Genomic DNA, 19,675 nt, shown 5'->3' with positions numbered 1-19,675 from the left:
CTCGCTGACCCCCTAGGTTTGATGTGGAGGTTTTAAAAGGGCCCCGCGGGGCAAAAAAAAAAATAATAATAATAATCGAACGGCTGATGACCATAAGGGGGCATAGTAGATCCTCGCTGACCCCCTAGGTTTGATGTGGAGGTTTTAAAAGGGCCCCGCGGGGCAAAAAAAAATAATAATAATAATAATCGAACGGCTGAATGGATTTGCACGAAACTTGGTAAAATATTAGGGACTGGTAGCCCGATGTGCCTTTGCTATGTCTCAATATATGTGCTTCAGTGCATTTTGAGAAATTAACGTTCAAAAACAAGATATATATCTGTAACAGCGCTCCGCTTCGCGGAGATAAAATTATATGTGTATTACCTAGCTGTTGCTAACACCAGTTAGCGACGGCTAGTAGGAGATAGCGACCATCTTGGGTCCCACTTTGCATGTGAGTGATATTTATCACTAATGACATGCAAAGTGGGCATGCCAAGATGTTAGCGACTGGAAACAGTCGCTAACATCGCTATCTCCTATTATCAACTTTTGGAAATATTCGAGATAAGCGCGAATATCTCCAAAAAGTAACAGCTGCCCTGAGCAGTTCTTAGCCATGTTATCCAATGGGAGGTGGATAACATGGCTAAGAGCATTAGCTCGGTAATGCATGAATATCGCGGAGTTTTCAGCGACATTAATGCATTGCGCTCGTTTTTTATCGTATTTGCGATAAACCTTGATAATAGCAAGGTTTATCTGCGATAATTTCTGACGGTAAAAAAATCTTTGCAATGCATCGTTAGGGATAAATATCGCTTAACTTTGGTAATATGCCCCAACGTCTGTTAACGTTCGATTCGAAGGAAATCAGGAATTGTTGAAAAACATTGTGTGCGCCATCTTGTCTTTTTTCAAATGCCACACTTTTGTCGTGCACGGCAGCCATTTTAGATGCCTTGACCAGATCCACTCTGTGAACGCTGTCGATCCTTAGCATGGCTCCCCACCCTCGCAAGCATCTTCCCCAGGCAGTGGTCACCCCCGGTCTCTGTTTTATGCATGGGTAATAAACCTCCCCCCATCTGCGCTGTTCTTCCCTGAGAATCACACCCTGTGCCCGCCCGACACCTCCCTTTCGCCCTATTCACTACCGCACCCTCTGACACTCCTTTTCCTCTGTGTCCGATTGTCCAGGCCGGTCCTAGGCTATCAGCTAGCCCTGCAGATGTAGTTTATGGCCACAGCTGTAAAGAATCACCCGTCTTCAAAGGAGTTATAGTAGATCAAGGCCCACACTCGATGAGATCCGTCACAGCAGAAGCGTTGCTATTATCTGAAAACCATTCTGTATTGTGATTGGGGAGGGGACCGAGCGTGAAGCGGAAGATTCCAGGGATGACTCTTTGTACATCAAAGTTTTTACAATTATGTGTCACATTAAAAATATATAGCACTCCGACAAAGTAGTAAGATTATAAAACTTTAATAATTTATAAATATATACAAGAAAACAAAAATAGTAATAACATATAAACATTTTTAGAGAAAAACAACGAAGTAGCGGTCGGCTGTGCGAATAGTCCCAACGCAGCACAACGTCCAGATTTCCGGCGTGGGGCGTCGCGGGGGGTGGGTGATCAGTAGCAAACTGTTGTGCGAATAGTTCCAAGGCAGCAGAACGCGCCGAAATCTAGATGACACAAAAGTGATGTCTAGTAAGTTGCCACCCAGCAAATAACGGCGTGGGGCGTCGCGGGGGGTGGGTCATCAGTAGCAAACTGTTGTGCGAATAGTTCCAAGGCAGCAGAACGATGGCACCAAGGTGATGTCCAGTAAGTTGCCGCACTGGTTTTGGTATCCTACAATGCTGCTCCGAATAACGGCGTGGAGCGCCCCGGGGGAGGCGGCGTGAACGGGCCTCTCCAGGTGGAGTCTCGTCTGTTGTAGTGGGGCGCCCCTTTACCGTTTCAGTTGCCATTCCGTCCGCTTTTGGTCCACTGTGTCAAAATCCGCCATTCAGCTGAGTTGCGCCCACTCTTGCGGTGCAGCGATAGGCGGCTGTCACAGGACTCTCAAAATGGCGGCAGGCTGTTTCCTTTTTGGGCCTGGTCCACTGAAATGGCCCTGGGACACCTTGGAAATCGGACGCTTGTCTGCTAGGTCTTGGACCCCATTCTCGAAAGCGTCCCCTCCGCCTTGAGAATTCATCAAAAGTTTTGGGGGCCCCGACTCCTGCAGGCTTCTGGTGGGGAGCGGCTGCCATGATTGCTCGCGGAATGACCACGACGGAGCTACGAGATGGTGGTGCTCTCATGCTGACGCCAGCTTCAGTCTGAAACATCCAGAAACAAGGTGGGGCTTTCATCGTTTGGGGGGAAAAAAAAGTTTTCATCCAATGAAAAGTGTTGTTTTTAGGTCATATGATCAAGCCTTCCATCATTAGGAAACCAAAAGTAAAATGAACCAATGAAAAGTTTTATAAACAAGTCACATGACCTGTTATGCGGCATAGGGTATAAAATGCGGAGAAAATACGTTGGCACGTGAGGCGGCGTCAGTAGCGGACCGATGTGCGAATAGGCCGAAGGCAATACAACGCGCCAAGATCCGGATGGCATCGAGGTGGTGTCATAGTTGAGAGTTCTGAGCAGCGGTTGTAACACTGTCTGAAGCTTATTTGCAGCTGCTGCAGCTTCACTACGCGCCAAGATCCGGATGGCACCGAGGTGGTGTGTAGGAAGTTGCCGCACTGGTGTGGCCATCCTACAATGCTGAAAGTCGGCGTGGGGCGCCCCGTTGGCCTGTGAGTTTGCGTCAGTAGCGGACCGATGTGCGAATAGGCCGAAGGCAGCACAACGCGCCAAGATCCGGATGGCACCGAGGTGGTGTCTAGTAAGTTGTCGCACTTCTGTGGCCATCCTACAATGTTGAAAGTCGGCGTGGGGCGCCCCGTTGGCCTGTGAGATGGTGTCAGTAGCGGACTGATGTGTGAATGGGGCCAAAGGCAGCGCAACAATATTTTCTACTATATTTCCGGTGTAGAAGAGACCACAAGGCGCTGAGATGCCAAGATCCGGATGGCACCGAGGTGGTGTGTAGCAAGTTGCCGCACTGGTGTGGCCATCCTACAATGCTGAAAGTCGGCGTGGGGCGCCCCGTTGGCCTGTGAGATGGCGTCAGTAGCGGACCGATGTGCGAATAGGCCGAAGGCAGCACAACAATATTTTCTGACTGACACCACAAGGCGCTGAGATGCCAAGATCCGGATGGCACCGAGGTGATGTCTAAGTTGCGGACTGATGTGCGAATGGGGCCAAAGGCAGCGTAACAATATTTTTTGTATGGAAGATACCACTAGGCGTTGAGATGCCAAGATTCGGATGGCACTGAGGTGATGTCTAGCAAGTTGGTGTGGTCATCCTACAATGCTGAAACTCGGCGTGGGTCACCCCATTAGCCTGTGAGATGGCGTCAGTAGCGGACCGATGTGCGAATAGGCCGAAGGCAGCACAACGCGCCAAGATCCGGATGTCACCGTGGTGGTTTCATAGTTGAGAGGCACTTCATCTGCAGTGGGGCGCCGAGATCCGGATGGCACCGAGGTGATGTCTAGCAAGTTGCTGTACTGGTGTGGTCATCCTACAATGCTGAAACTCGGCGTGGGTCGCCCCATTAGCCTGTGAGATGGCGTCAGTAGCGGACCGATGTGCGAATAGGCCGAAGGCAGCACAACGCGCCAAGATCCGGATGTCACCGTGGTGGTTTCATAGTTGAGAGGCACTTCATCTGCAGTGGGGCGCCGAGATCCGGATGGCACCGAGGTGATGTCTAGCAAGTTGCTGTACTGGTGTGGTCATCCTACAATGCTGAAACTCGGCGTGGGTCGCCCCATTAGCCTGTGAGATGGCGTCAGTAGCGGACCGATGTGCGAATAGGCCGAAGGCAGCACAACGCGCCAAGATCCGGATGTCACCGTGGTGGTTTCATAGTTGAGAGGCACTTCATCTGCAGTGGGGCGCCGAGATCCGGATGGCACCGAGGTGATGTCTAGCAAGTTGCTGTACTTGTGTGGTCATCCTACAATGCTGAAACTCGGCGTGGGTCGCCCCATTAGCCTGTGAGATAGCAGTTCTTTGGATTTGGGCCTGGCTCGTCTGCTGTAGTGGGGCGCCCCTTTACCGTTTCAGTTGCCATTCAGCTGAGTTTCGGCTGCTCTTGATGCTACAGCGACAGGCGGCTGCAACAGGACTCTCAAAATGGCGGCCTGTTCTTTGGATTTGGGCCTGGTCCACTAAAATGGCCCTGGGACACCTTAGAACTCGGACGCTCGATTTTTTTTTCCTTTCCTGTACATGCAAAAAAAGGTAAATGCCCGGTACGTTACACGCTTCATCTGCCACGATGAACTCTCTAGAGGAACCGAAAAAAAATATAGTTGTGGTAACTATACCATGCATCGTCATATGGAGAGGTGGCACCAATTAATTATAGTGCTGCATAAAAGAGAGATTTGGAGGAGAACCCCTGACCTGCTAGTACATTCATCAAAGAAGTGGCACTGAGAGCTTCAGAGGCAAGGGAAACGGTCCCAAATATTTAGAAGAACTTTGGAAAGATTAAAATGACATGTTTAGATTGTGGCAAATTTATTTCATGTGGACATCTGAGTGTTACTCTAATAAATACAGCATATGAACATCATCATAGTCGATGGTTGGTAGAGACATTTTGACTATATCCTGGACCTGCCCGTCCTCGCCCAAAATGGCGCCAGAATAAATGGGACTCGTAACTCCTTGTTGTGTACTGGTTGCAGAACCTTGAAATCACGAGATACGTATGCAGTTTTGAAGCACATGGCGGGCGGGGACGAGAATTGATTGAATATTTCGACATCCCTATTGATATTAAGTTCTGATGTGTTATTGATTACTGTACTGTTGAAAGTTCGAATTAACGTCACCCATGGTACTTGCCCGCAAATGTATATCTAGATAATTTTATTGTAACTGGCCCTGTCGTATTTTAATTATAAAATGTACGTCCACCGATTCCGTAACTGTTAGACACCTTAGTTCTTGCAACCTAATGGCCCGCCCGTTACGTTCCTCTACAGTGTAAATGTCTATTCATCATATACGATTACAGTTTGCTCCGTGGCCGGCCCACGTGGTTATAGGCTCGTATTTGTATAATGAAATTTTCACAATAAAGGTTTTTAAAAGAAAACATGGTAGTAGTATATACATTGGTAAAGTTTTTAATAATAGTCACTGTTTTAGAATCATTAAAAGGCAAGTGAAATAAAGCAGACCAATTACATGAAGGGTAAAAGGTATAATACGAAGGAACGCAGTAAAGATAAATGGTCAAGGGCTGTTGTGTTTTCTATTCCTGCAACATAAAGTGATCGATAAGAATCTCATATTCAGGCGTATCGGTGACTAAGACAGCAGGTCGACCCTCTTTTGCTCAACGGCTCCGTCATGGGACGAAGAAACGCTCTTTTTCTCGAAAAAAGAATATATTTTACTTGCAGGACAGTTGTAAAATTTCCGGGAAAGTACATTAGCCTGGAACATTATAACATATATTTAAGAAAAAATAATGTTCGGAAGTAATGAAAAGCGTAATTTTTAGGTCATATGACCAAGCCTTTCATCATTACAATAAGAAAAGTAAAATGAACCAATGAAAAGTTTTATTAACAAGTCACATGACTTGTTATGCTTACGTTACGCGCTGCGCGCCCCGGATGACTTCCGGATGCGCTAACGCGGCGCGTCATATGACGCATTACGCGACAACGCAGGTACAGAATATAGTCAAAATGTCTCCACCAACCAGCGGTCGGAACACAACCCCTTTCAGCAGGCTAAATAGTTCTGTTAAATGACAACAGAAGGGACAGGCAACAAGAACCATCAGTCAAAGAGGGGAGGGCTAGTTCTTCTCTACCGGGTTACATTGGGGCGCTACCGGAACTGATCGAATTGGTAGTCTACAGTGTTTCTGGATGTTTCAGACTGAAGCTGGGGTTAGCATGAGAGCAGCACCATTTCGTAGCTCCGTCGTGGTCATTCCGCAACCAATCATGGCAGCCGTTCTTTATCGTTATTTTGGGCGGGGTGGGTGGCGGAGCAGAGCTGTTTTGCAGCCATCATTGTGTGGAGTTCAGTTCATCTCACTAGTTTTGTATTTGTCATGAGGGGTTGTTCCTAATGTTTCTATTTTAGCGAGGTCAAAAAGAGATCCCATTAGTGGCCTACTGATTTTGCTCGATTCCTTTTCTTTTTTTTTACACGATTTTTCGTTATCTGCAAAGACTAAACAGAGTATTGCGACTCTGTGTTTGTTTGTAAATAGAGAATGAACCAAAGAGAACTAATTCTAAAACAGTAAATACTTGGATAACAATGAATCAAATGGAGAGAGAAGCAGGCACGACGGATTACAATGGGGGCAAAGACCTGCGTTAACTACCTTTCACTATCTGCAAAGAGAGAGTACTCCTAATAGAAATGAGGGGGGGGGGCACCATTCAAAGCAGATCAGTGTGCATAAACACGAAAATGTTTTCACTTACCACGTACTTGACATTCGACAGCTTATGATATTTGCTATTAAAAAACCATTGAAATTCACTGAAAAAACCATAGGTTATAGACCATATATAGTTAGGAATTAGCATTTACAAAACCTTGAAAATTCACTGAAAAAACCATAGGTTATAGACCATATATAGTTAGGAATTAGCATTTAAAAAACCTTATTTTACTCACACAAAACCATTGAAATTCCATATATAGTTAGTTGCACTAACTATATATCGCGCACCTGCAATCCACTGCTGATGATGTCACATATTACATCATTCATGACATGGTCAGTGACATCACTGATGACATCACTGATGACATCACTGATGACAACATCCAGTGACTGTATGTTTCTGTAAAGTTAAAATGTGTCTTACATATTGAAGAATGAGTGGAAGTATAAGTGTCTGGACAAAGGATTTAGTAGGTGCATGACTGAATGCATGAGTGAGTGATTAAATGTGTCTCACTGAGAGCATGGGTTAGTGACTAAAGTGTCTTAATTTGTGCATCATTATGTCTGTTGTTCTGTAAACTGCTGCATGTTTTGATCAGTAGCTATATGATTAACTATATGGGTTACTGATTGATTGTCCAAGTATTTGTATGGGAGACTGAGTGTGTGTGTGGCTGGCTGGGAGGTGTGTGACTCTGTGCAGATCAATGTGTACTTGTATCAATGATTGTATAACAAGGTAAGTATGTGTTAGTATATGTTTGAAAATGTAAGGTGCTCTATGTTTAACTGTATAGACAAGAAAATGGAAGTGTCATTGATTCTTTACAGGACTGACTAGGTGTGTGAGTAACTCCATGGATGAGTGGCAGACTGTGAGTGTCTGTATAGGTGTATGAGTGCATATGATAGTGTTGTAAAGATGAGTGATTGTATGTATGAATGATAGTATGGGTGAATGAGTGAAGGTGTGTGTAGACGTAGGAATCAGTGAGTGCGTATGTAGTAACTAGTATTGGTGTGTCAATGGTTTCAAAAATTATATTCTGTATTTAACACTGGGTGAAACAGAGGTTATATTAAAATGTGAGGAGATGCATTGTATTGTCACATGAATGATATCATCAGTGATGTGGTCATTGATGTCAAATGAGATGTCATCAGTGATGTCATCAGTGATGTCATTTGAGATGTCATCAGTGATGTCATCAGTGATGTCACTGACCATGTCATGAATGATGTAATATGTGACATCATCAGCAGTGGATTGCAGGTGCGCGATATATAGTTAGTGCAACTAACTATATATGGAATTTCAATGGTTTTGTGTGAGTAAAATAAGGTTTTTTAAATGCTAATTCCTAACTATATATGGTCTATAACCTATGGTTTTTTCAGTGAATATATATATATATATGTATATATATTTTATACTCTGAGAAGGTTCCATTTGAGGATCCTTCTATGTAGGCCTGGCTGTCAGGGTGTGCTCGCTGTACTCTATATTGTGGGCTTTTTTCAAGATGTGGGAATCATGCATCTGGTCCTGTAATGTGGCTGTCACAGAAATGTTTCAGCAGAGGCCAGCCAATTGAAGTATTCATATCTGCAAACACAATTCAGAAAGTGTTGCCCAGAGATGAGCAACAGGAGAACCAGCTCTCTAGTCTAATCTGGCTGTTCTATTTTTCAAACTAGGGTTCATGAATCCCACGTTTGAGGACTATTTACAAACAGTGCAAAGTAGAAATGTTGCAGCAAAAATATCGTGGAATAAAAATATCGCTGCAGAAATATCGTGGGGAAAAAATATCTGTCAAAATCGTCACTCCTCAGAAAATAATGGTCCACCTCCCGACATCCCCAAACTCTTAACCATGAATGTACAGAGTTTAAGGGCGATCAGGCGAGCGAAAGGGAAGGATAGGAACAGCGGGGATGAGAACCTGGAAACAAATAGCAACAAGATCAGAAACATAAGATATATACTGTCTACTCTCCTATGATCTCGCTAGAGGAATTAGCCTATGTAACCTATGGCCAGTGTATATGATTGGCTGTTAAATCTTAATAACTTTGAAAAGTGACCTGCACATAGAGATCTCTCACAGCATTACCATCTCGCAATGGAACTTTGTGGATGGGGCAATTTCACCAGTTAAATATCAAAAGATTTGATAGCTCACAGTCATAACACACTAACCGACTCAGGAACAAAGAAAATGTCCACTCTTTGCAAATCCCACAACCAACCCCATTCTAGTATTGTGGAGTTATACTGTAGACCTCAGGAAAGAGTAATGGGATGAGACAAACAGTTGGGTGCCATCTAAAATATATAAAAAATGATGTCCTCACTATTTTTTGAAGGAGTAGGGTGGGGCCAGATTGTGCTCTAGGGTGTGAATTCCTTGTGAACTCAAGTTTTTAAAAACAAGACACGTCCTTGGACTCAAACCCAAGTCAGTAGTCCGAGACTCTCAATGTTGTTAAATGCCTGGTCCCACTGCAGGGCTTAATCTGCACTACCAGATCATTTATATTTCAAAAGAAAAGAAGAGTGTTAAGATGAATATTGTTTGAACATTATTAGTTTAACTTAAAACAGTGCCTATGTTATACCTGCTGGCAGACTCTGTGTTTCCATTCTCCATTACAGTTTGAAGTCTTTCTAATGACCTGAAATGCAATTAAGTATTGATATACTAATCGAATAACCATCAGGATTAGAAAAACGTGCTTAAAATTAGAGCTACATTTAACATTTGGAAATACTTTTTATGCTTGGTTGGCAATCAAGGTGGCAAGTGAATAACTATAACATGATGCATTCGCTAGTATGTTTTGTGTAGTTTCTACTCCTGGTCATATATGTATTTGCTATCTTCGAGAGAGCATACCATACAACAATACTTCTGATTCAACATCCTTCCATTAGAGCTTGCAATGGTTCATAAGTGGCACTATTGAGTCCTTGTGGAACAAACAGCGCAATAGACTTCATACTCCTGTAGATATTTCTTGAGCAGCAAACAACAGGTACAGAATTTTTAGTTCCATTGGACAACTCCTATAATAAAAAGCATGTGTCACAGGGTTGGTAATCTTTATGTATGACTTCTTGTAAACAAAAAAATAAAGGATTCCATCCATTCTTCCTGGCTGCAGAAGCTTTGTATTGCTACTGGCTAGCAAGTACAAAATGGACCACAAAGAACTTCAAATGGTAACCACCTTCGCCCAGTCGTGCGAGAGTCACGTGAACTCATATGACATGTAGTCTTTCCTGTCTTCACGAAACGTGTACATGTAAGACAGAAGGCATCTTTCTAGGCATTGCCTGAACCTTGCATAGCCATATTGCATCCTGACAATGAAAATATGGCTCTGTGAGTTAAACTTTATGTTTGACATCTTCAGTCATTTGAAGGTCACATGTTTTGATCCCAAGAAGTCAGATTCTGGCTTTCATGCTTCTGAGGATGGTAAACTTAAACCCATTGCTCACAGTAAGCTAACATGTTATTTGGAGGACCTAGAAATGGCAGAATGCAATATAAAGTTAATATGTTATAAAGTTATAAATGTTCATTTTTTAAGTCTAAAGCATAAATGACACATGTGTGGTGTAATTTGATGTAGTGAAATTAAAGAATGGAGAGAACAATTAAAGTATCATATAGTACAGAAACAGTAATGACTGAGAGTGATTTCTCAAGTGGAATATATGTTTGACAAAAGACCATTGCTTGGACAGTGTGGTGAAGGTAAAATGCACTTGACCGAATAGGTATGGAAATGTATATTTCCATTTGTTTGGACAGTGTGATAACTGGGAAATGTTCTTGAAAGAATTGGTATTTTAAATGGAAATATGCGCAGGCTGTTTTCAGTTTGTTTATGAAAGATGTACAGTGACTCTTACCTTAGTATTACTACTACAGTGCTATGTACACTTGCCTATCATTCAAGTCAATCATAGAATTTCAGTAGGCTGAAAACCAGATTAAGGAAGTAATAAAAAATGGCATAAATGCCTTCTATTGTCTACCAGTGCGGCATGGAATAGCACCACCCTATGTAATGGCCGTGGGCTTGAGGCTTCTACAGCTACCTGAGTTATCTCACAACTAGGTTTTATTAAAAACTCTTCCACATCAATGAAAGTTAGCATCAACAGATCTGCACCATGAATTACTCTTTCACAGTTTTGCCAGTGTCCTATCTTCTTAATCTAGACACATATTTGAAACCTTTCTATTCTTCTAAGCCATAGAAGACATTTGCTGAGCATTAGATGGATATTCTAATAATTCGGGATAGTTGGGAGAGCTTAGGGTCGACAGTAAACACACCAAATGCACAAGGACAGTACTCGGTCCGTCAGGTTGGTGGACGACATAACATCTGCCACACTGTCAGAGTACTGCCCATCAAATTCAGAGATCACTACTGGCTTAGCAGTGATCTCCGTCCTGACATGCCAGTCCCTGTCAAAGTAGAAATCGTTTTAATAGATGTCAGTCATCAGTTTTGATGGCCATCTACCAAACTTTTCCAACATTTTTGTTTTTCAAAAACCAACTCCCAAATGGAAGTTTGTAAATGAAAAACAACAAAGTAAAGAGCCCAACACCCAGCGTGCTTTCCTCCGGTGTGGGGATCATTACTTCATTATTTGTTTTTCAGTCCTTCACCCCGAGTTTTACCTGGAGATGATGCAGAAAAAAAGAGGATATCACACCTTAAAAAGGGTGGGTAGTCTAATGCCCTTTGTCGACATCCCCTAGTCCACAGGCAGTCAGAAGAAGCTTTCCATTCCAACCATAAATAGTGTAGACAGGGTATTCCATCACATTTGCGATGGAGTAACCTGTCAATCTAACTCTAAATGTTACTTAAAGTACTTCCTACTGTGCATTAGAAAAACATTGCAAGTCACAGAGGAGTTCCTAGAAAATATGTTGTCTAATGAAATTCTCACTTGCTTGCAATATGATTTTACCAAATGGTAAAGGGCATTGAATTCCTTCTAATACAGGGTCACACTTTTCCGCCACCCCCAAAAAAGATTGTCCACTAACTCGTTCACATTAAAGAGAGTACAGATGGATATAACAAAATTAGGGACAACACAGCTTGTAACTTGTTGCAAAAACATATTATACGCAATTTCATCTAAGTCACTTTAAAAAACACTATTGTTAATGTAGTTAATTGTTAGAGATGGGCAGCTGTGAATAACGACGTATTTCACAGACGGATTCTTAGAGGCATCAGATAGAATTAAATGGACAACAAGAATGAAGCCTGAGTTGTCTATATCACCCAGGTCCATGAGGTGAGAAACGTTCTATTTATTCATGGTTACCCTTACACACGTTTATGCTGTATATGTGTCCGATTCAATAGAAACACATGAGTACAATGAATGTGACCATTTTTATGTCAAAGTAGTGGAGAACAAGTTTTATTTTCTATGACTGCAACATAATTATAGTAAATAACATTTAGAAAAAATATGATCACAAAAGTTGAAGGCTCGGGGGAGGGGCATAACTTACAGGAAAATGAGAGGCACGTGTGTATAATTGTATTATTTAATACATACACCAATGAGAAATATATTGCAGATGACATTTCACAGGAAGCAACATTTAAGAAGAAAACAAACCAAGCAAAGCAACAAGATAAACTATGTAGTTCATACTAATGTTTTATCAATTAACAAATTGTACATAATTTGTACATCAAATCTAACACACTACGTGACAGAAACTCCAGGAAATCGTACCTCTCATGACAGCCTAAGTAAAAGGCAAAATGTAGAAACTATGGTGACAATTCACAAAAAAGTAGCACATTTGCACCTATAGACGTGCACCTAAGGCCAGGTACAGACTGACTATTTTTGGAATTCCTAAAAATGCTATTGGTAAGCCAAGAAAGAAGTGTCAGGTGCAGGTTTACAAGTGTACTCTTGATAATGCCATGTGACATAGGTTCTGGACTTCCGTTTCCCAAATGAGTAATCCTACCTCCTGTGAAAATGTAGCCAACTGAGCAAATGCAATTATTTTAATTTCCTTACATGTCTTCCACGTTTGGAGGTGATCTGTCCCTTTGCCATCCTTGATGGGGAGTTACTCCAGCCCTTTACTGGAGTATCTCTTACCAGTATCATAGGGTTACAAATGAACAGACTGGAGATTGTGAATGCCCACAAACGTACTAGTTTGTGGGCATTCACAAACGTATAATGTTTGCCATTCCGTGTTCTACCACTTCCCACCGTTTACCTAGGAGGTACTACTGCATATTTCTCTCCAATTATGCGATGAAACACAATGTAGAAAACCATGCCACAGCTACCAGAATTCCTTTTGTGGGTTCCTCGCCGGAGTAAATGTTAAATGTTGTATACTTGCAAAGCGCACAGCTGCCCCAGCAAAGGGGCGTCCCGGCGCTGTATACCGCTGGGGAACCCGTCCTGGCTTTCCCTGTGGGATGGTCCCTACTGGGAATCCCCAAGGTGGAGCCAGGCATCTCCTGCGTTGATGGGGCCGTTGTGGAGATTAGGCAAGCTAATGCCCAGAGTTGCCGAGTGTGATCCCTGGTTAGAGTAGGCGCCGAGGCGAGAATTGTCGAGTCTGCTGACCCTGGTCCACGACCCTGCCGCGTCGGGAATTGAACCCTGGTCCCAGGCCGTTCTCTGCTTCCAGGTCTGCCGCCTCTAACCAGTGAGCCACACCACTCCATAAATGAAGGCTTTTCAGTTGTACTGGTACTATGAACTGTCCACTATGTTGGTAACTTTTACATTCCATTGCAGTTGGTTGTTGTGGTTTATTTAAGATGCTAGAGACGAGTGAGAGACAAAAAATGGTTGCATTGATTGAAATAGGATCTGCTTCGGAGCAGGTGGGTGGAATGTGAACAGTAACAGGAAATGTTACTTGTCTGCATTCATTATATTTGCATTCTAGAGTGTTAATTATGCTTAGCAGCATTTAGAGATATTTCGGAAGGTGTCAACCTTAGAAAAACATGATAATTGATTCTGTGACCAGATTAAATACCTACAGGGGTTCATTAAAATGCTTTAACTGCTGATTTTTTAAGATTTATGAACAGCAAAAAATAGACGAGGCAGATACCGTGAATTATGTTAGCGGGGGTCAGATATCTATAATATATGTTTTGATTTCATAATGCTTGCACATAGTGTAGCATGTGGTTATTTGTAGCAATATATTTCCTATAAAGTAATTTGTTTTCCTTGCTTAATGTTTATCTACACAAAGGTGATAGGAAGATATGGACAGTATCTACAAAAAAAAATTCTGAAGAGCCGAGGCATTAGCATTTGGTCAAAAGGAAAAAGAAGTCTGCCATCATGTCATGAAGACGGAAAATGCAAGACTAATTCACAGCGTATGGGAGAGGATGGTGAAGGAGTTTATCCACAGTGCAATCGTTAATGGCCAGGAAGATATTTGGACATGCAATTCTCATGACCAACGTTGGGCACAAATCCCTAAATGATTCCAGAGAATAAGCAAAAGTAATCCTATAGTACTACTTCACGCCCTCATGCAGTTCACAATGGTATGGGTGGAGAACTCCAGCTACGCCATTCTTTTGTATCATAAGAGAATGTCCAGCTGAGTGTTCAGAGAGCTCCACAGACACAGATTGAGTACTTGAGCACAAATGTAGGTGAGGCAAGGGGTGTGTCTCGAAAACGGAGAACATCTACTTCAGATGGGAGGAGGAAAGGGAAAAGGGAGGGGCAGATAGAGGTACAAGCAAATGCAAACAGAAAACATCCGAATGGGTGGTTTATTTGCAATTTTTAAAGGTTAAGCCACATTGGCAGAATTAGTACAAACAGGTTCAAATGTACTTCAGTCCCATGTAGATTGTAGACAGACACTTAAAGTTACTGTGAAATCTACAGGAATCAATGTAAACAGAGACTAACTCTATCTGCACAAAGGCAAACAACCCAAAAAATGAAAATACATTAAACAATGCATGCCCAATGCACACAACTATACAGAGCACATTGTCATATTGAAACAACAGAGATGCCAAATGTAGGAAAGGAAACAAATATTTAAAATATATATATCTATTTGTGAACACAAGACTATTAACATGAAACACATCACTACACGCCCAGAGAACACAGCATGACACATTACATGACCCAACAATACACACAATCATTGACACACGCCTCAGGGACACACATAAAAGTACCAAGACCATCACCCCCTACAAGTACTAACACATTCCCTGAGGTTGAAACCCCCAATATTCGCATAGCAAATGCATGTCATTTGCCCACACAACATCAACCCACATTAGTTGTGGTTATAGAAATAGATTGCATGCACATACATATGCATCTAGATACTTTAGTATTGCACTTCTTATATAAATATTTTCCAGTGGACCATTTGTCCTGTCAGTGATGCCTGGCACCACTAAGGCAACACTAATCACTAGAGACTTATCACCCACTGTCCCCTCCATTACTGTCCTGTTTCTTTTAACTCTACCCTATGTAGAGTTGCATAGCTTAGATGGTGTTCTCCACCAACAGCACTTACCCAGACGTTAGGTAGCAAAAGTGCTAAATTATCCATTCATCAGAGATAAATACATTTCCAATATGGTGCTGAAAAAACTACTAATGTCCACTACATGGCTGATGAGAGAGAAGTAAGGTTCAAAACTAAGTTTGTAGCAGAAGATGGTGATGTTATTTGGGAGGGGATGCTTGAATATTATCCTCAACTGCATGGGGAAGCAGATGTGCAGGTAGTGAAGAATGCGTGCCTGTCGATATGGGAAGACCTCAACAGAAGGTGCAGTGAAGTTGTTGCTACCATAATCTAAGCCCAAGAATGCCACAAGCACTGGGAGGACCTTGGTGATGACCCTAGACTAAGACCCAGGACATCCTGGGAAAGAATCCCACACAGCCACTTCAGAAATCCTCAAATCACCTTACAGCAAAGGTGGGTGCTGCAAAAGATCTGGCTAGACCTCCATTGCTAGGTGGAAGCTAATCATTAACAGCATAGTGGTGGGTACTTCTCATTATTAGATGGCCAGCATTATAGTGCTATCTGTTCGAAACACCCAGTTTCACAGAGGAAACTGGAGTTGTCCATCATAGAGAAGGATGATTGCAAAACTAATGAGGAGAGTGTACCCTCCCAAAATGGACATGTTCTCAATCTAAACAGCTCCAAGTTGATGTGAAGGCTTTTGAGGGGTAGTCAACCTTGACTCCACACCCCATGAGCAGACATACGATAGAGCTGCTCCTGGTCAAGAAGAACTGGTACTGTTCAAAGAACAGGCCATTCCAGTATTAAGGCCTAAGAACACCTTTCAGCCATCAACCTTTCTCTGCCAACATTAGAGCTTGAGGCTACCTCCCCCAGGCCTCCACGATACACAGATAGTCCCTGCCCATTGGATCATCAGTGGTGTGGGTGTGATTTTCCATGATTATTCCTGAGCCCTCTTGTGTATCCCTTCCCAGTCCAGTTGATGAGCATCTCTCCTATTCCATGCACAAGTGTCAATGGCAACTTTTGAATTTGGCTTCGAGAGGGCATATTCTGGGCAACATTCCATCAAGAAGGCTCTGAATGTATTTGTGTTGCCTACCCCATCTTAGTAAATGTCATCACATCTCTATCTCCAATTCAATTTAATAGATGTATTACCTCTCATCTCCTTTTTGGATTTTCCTTTGACTTACTTTATAATTTCATATCCAGTTCATGAGTATCCCTTCCTTGTGTGTATCCTCTGTGAATATTCATGTTGTTGGATATGCACGTTTGATGTTCCAATGGTACTTTGCACGACATTATAGTTGTCATACATTCCATCCCTAAGTACAAAGACATTATTGTGTTAAGATTTGTAGACATATTGTACACATACATGTTAGGAATTTGAAAACACACATGAAGAGGGTGTGATGCGATGAGGGGATAGTTGTAGTCCATTATGTGTTCTGGGAAGTTGTTGCCCACATTATTTGAGAGTTGTCTAGGTGCTTAGCTATTCAAGAGGGGGTATTGGTTGGGATATGGTTATGCACAGAGGGCTGGTAGTTGTGGGGGGTTGTTGATCTACAGGTTTGTTCCGCCCACTAGATATACCAGGGGTCGGACTAGGTCATGCAACATGTACTTGATCCCTGCTATGTCTGGCCTGATTGAGCTGCATGATTTCTGTTTGCTCCCTTACCTCTGTGGACTGGCTTCCTTGAAAGCCAGTGAAGTTTGAGATACAACTCAGTGATGTTCTAAAGTCTTTTGTTTAAATTCTCCAAAACCCAAGCATGTCTCTCCTTTAAGTGTCAGTCGTTATGTCAATCTTCTGCAGATGGGTGGATACAGTGCACATGTTACTCTCAAGTTCATGAATTTCACACCACATAGATACTTGCTAATCAAAAAACTGATACTCCCCAAGAGAGGATCTTAAGCAATCTGACCTCCACAAGCATGCTTAGTGATCTCACTCGGCCACCCTGCTGGTCTCCGAATTGAAGGTTGATACCCGGGAGGTTGCAGGACAGGGAATGTGGAATCGGCAATGACTCTTCCGGTTGACACTCTACGTATGATGATTGAGAGAAAGGAGTAGTTGCACCTAGTTACCTAGGAGAGAAAGTGGAACAAAACATCGGTATATGAAGCTATGTCCTGCGACTAGCATCAATTAGTTTTTTGTGCCTGGAGTCAATCATTCAGTAACGAGGGAGACTTGTGTCTTTATGCATGGAGCTAACAAACTCCCCATCCTTTTCGGTGTCGTAGCACATGTCAGAAATCACAAACCTTGTACTTTTGGTCAAAAGTGAGTTATGTCCTCTTCTGAATCTTACTTCATTCACCAGTAACAACACATAAAAATTGTGTAAGGGCCAGTAGAAAAAATAAGGACAGTGGCAAGGGATAAGAGTGAAAAAAGAGACAGTGAACACAACAATTGTGACATCACTTCTGCTAAGCACTGATATTTGCAGGTCACAGTGAATATCTGAATGCAGTGTGCATTATTTTAGTAAGCTGCCTTGGAATATCTTCATAAAACTGTAAGTGGGTTATACCTTAGGTGTATCTCTTTTTAACTAACAGTCTGTTCCTTGTTATACAACTTTTCATTACTGAAAGTAAAGCATGCAGGAGTACCTTAGATTTATGATGATTCTCCTTGTTAGTAAGATGACTTCAAGCTTTATAAATATGGAATATATATTGAAGGTAGGCTTAAATCCAACTTAAGTCTTGGAAAAGTCATCAATTGATATTACGATTTCATTACAAGACCGGAGGCTACCATTATGCATATTTCTTTTAATGCTAACTCCAAGCAGCCACTTAGAAGTAAACAGATCTAGAATAGAATAGCCATGCACATAGGATAGTCTGCCTTCTTTAAATGCGGCTCCAGGCAGAGAGACTCAGTGAGATTGCCGGTGTGCCGCGTGTTGATGGCGTTTTAATTTTTACTCATTTTTAAAACTTAAAACAGACTTTTTAAAGGAATTGCACTGTATGCAGTTTGCGTGGAGGGCAGGGCTAAGTTTAACAGTACTTCTGGTTGGGGAGGCGGGACTTGATACCCGATCCTCCTCAAAAGACCGATGCAGACGCAAGCGCAGCAAGCTGTGGTAGGTCCATTGCAGAGAGTTGTGAAGGAGTATGACCCTGTACTCCTAGGAGCTCTCAGAGAACAAAGCGTTCGGAGTTTTGGGCTAAGGACTATATCTCAACATGAGTACTGTTAATGCATTCATGTTTACACACACTTTAGAATGACTGCCCTCAGAGACTTGGTGAGATTGCTGGTGTGCCGTGTGGTGATGGCGTTTTAATGTTTACTCATTTTTAAAACGTAAAACAAGCTTTTAAAAGGCATTGCACTGACCTTCTGTATTTTGCACATTTAAACCTGCACTTTTCAACTTCCTCCTTCCTTCTTTACTGGCCCTGGTCCACCCCGGCTGTATGTAGTTTGCGTCACGTGGAGGGCAGGGCTAAGTTCCACAGTACTTCCGGTCGGGGAGGCAGGACTTGATACCCGCTCCTCCTCAAAAGACCGATGCACACCGGAGCGCAGCGAGAGACTCAGTGAGATTGCCGGTGTGCCGCGTGGTGATGTCTTTTTAATGTTTAATCATTTTTAAAACTTAAAACAAGCTTTCTAAAGGAATTGCACTGACCTTCTGTATTTTGCACATTTAAACCTGCATTTTTCAACTTCCTCCTTCCTTCTTCACCCGCCCTGGTCCACCTGGGCTGTGTGCCAATTGCGTGGAGGGCAGGGCCAAGTGCCACAGTACTTCCAGTCGGGGAGGCGGGACTTGATACCCGATCCTCCTCAAAAGACAGGTGCACATGCGAGCACAGCAAGAGACTCGGGGAGATCGCCAGTGTGCCGCGTGGTGATGGCCTTTTAATGTTTTCTCGTTTTTAAAACTCAAAACAAGCTTTTAAAAGGAATTGCACTGTCCTTCTGTATGTTGCACATTTAAACCTGCCCTTTTCAACTTCCTCCTTCCTTCTTCACCCGCCCTGGTCCACCCGGGCTGTGTGCCGTTTGCGTGGAGGGCAAGGCTAAGTTCTGCAGTACTTCCGGTCGGGGAGGCGGGACTTGATACCCGATCCTCCTCAAAAGACCGATGCACACGCGACCGCAGCGAGAGACTCGGTGATATTGCCAGTGTGCCGCGTGGTGATGGCGTTTTAATGTTTACTCATTTTTAAAACTTAAAACAAGCTTTTAAAAGGAATTGCACTGACCTTCTGTATTTTGCATATTTAAACCTGCACTTTTCAACTTCCTCCTCCTTTCTTCACCCGCCCTGGTCCACCCAAGTCCTATGCAGTTTACGAGGAGGGCAGTGCTAAGTTCCACAGTACTTCCGGTAGAGGAGGCGGGTCTTGATACCCGATCCTCCTCAAAAGACTGATGCACACGCGAGCGCAGCGAGAGACTCGGTGAGATTGCCGGTGTGCCGCGTGGTGATGGCGTTTTAATGTTTACTCGTTTTTAAAACTTAAAATAAGCTTTTTAAATGAATTGC

Source organism: Lissotriton helveticus, chromosome 1_1 (assembly GCF_964261635.1).
Source record: "Lissotriton helveticus chromosome 1_1, aLisHel1.1, whole genome shotgun sequence".
NCBI classification, from domain to species: Eukaryota; Metazoa; Chordata; class Amphibia; order Caudata; family Salamandridae; genus Lissotriton; species Lissotriton helveticus.
Note: the sequence above shows the minus strand (reverse complement) of the source record.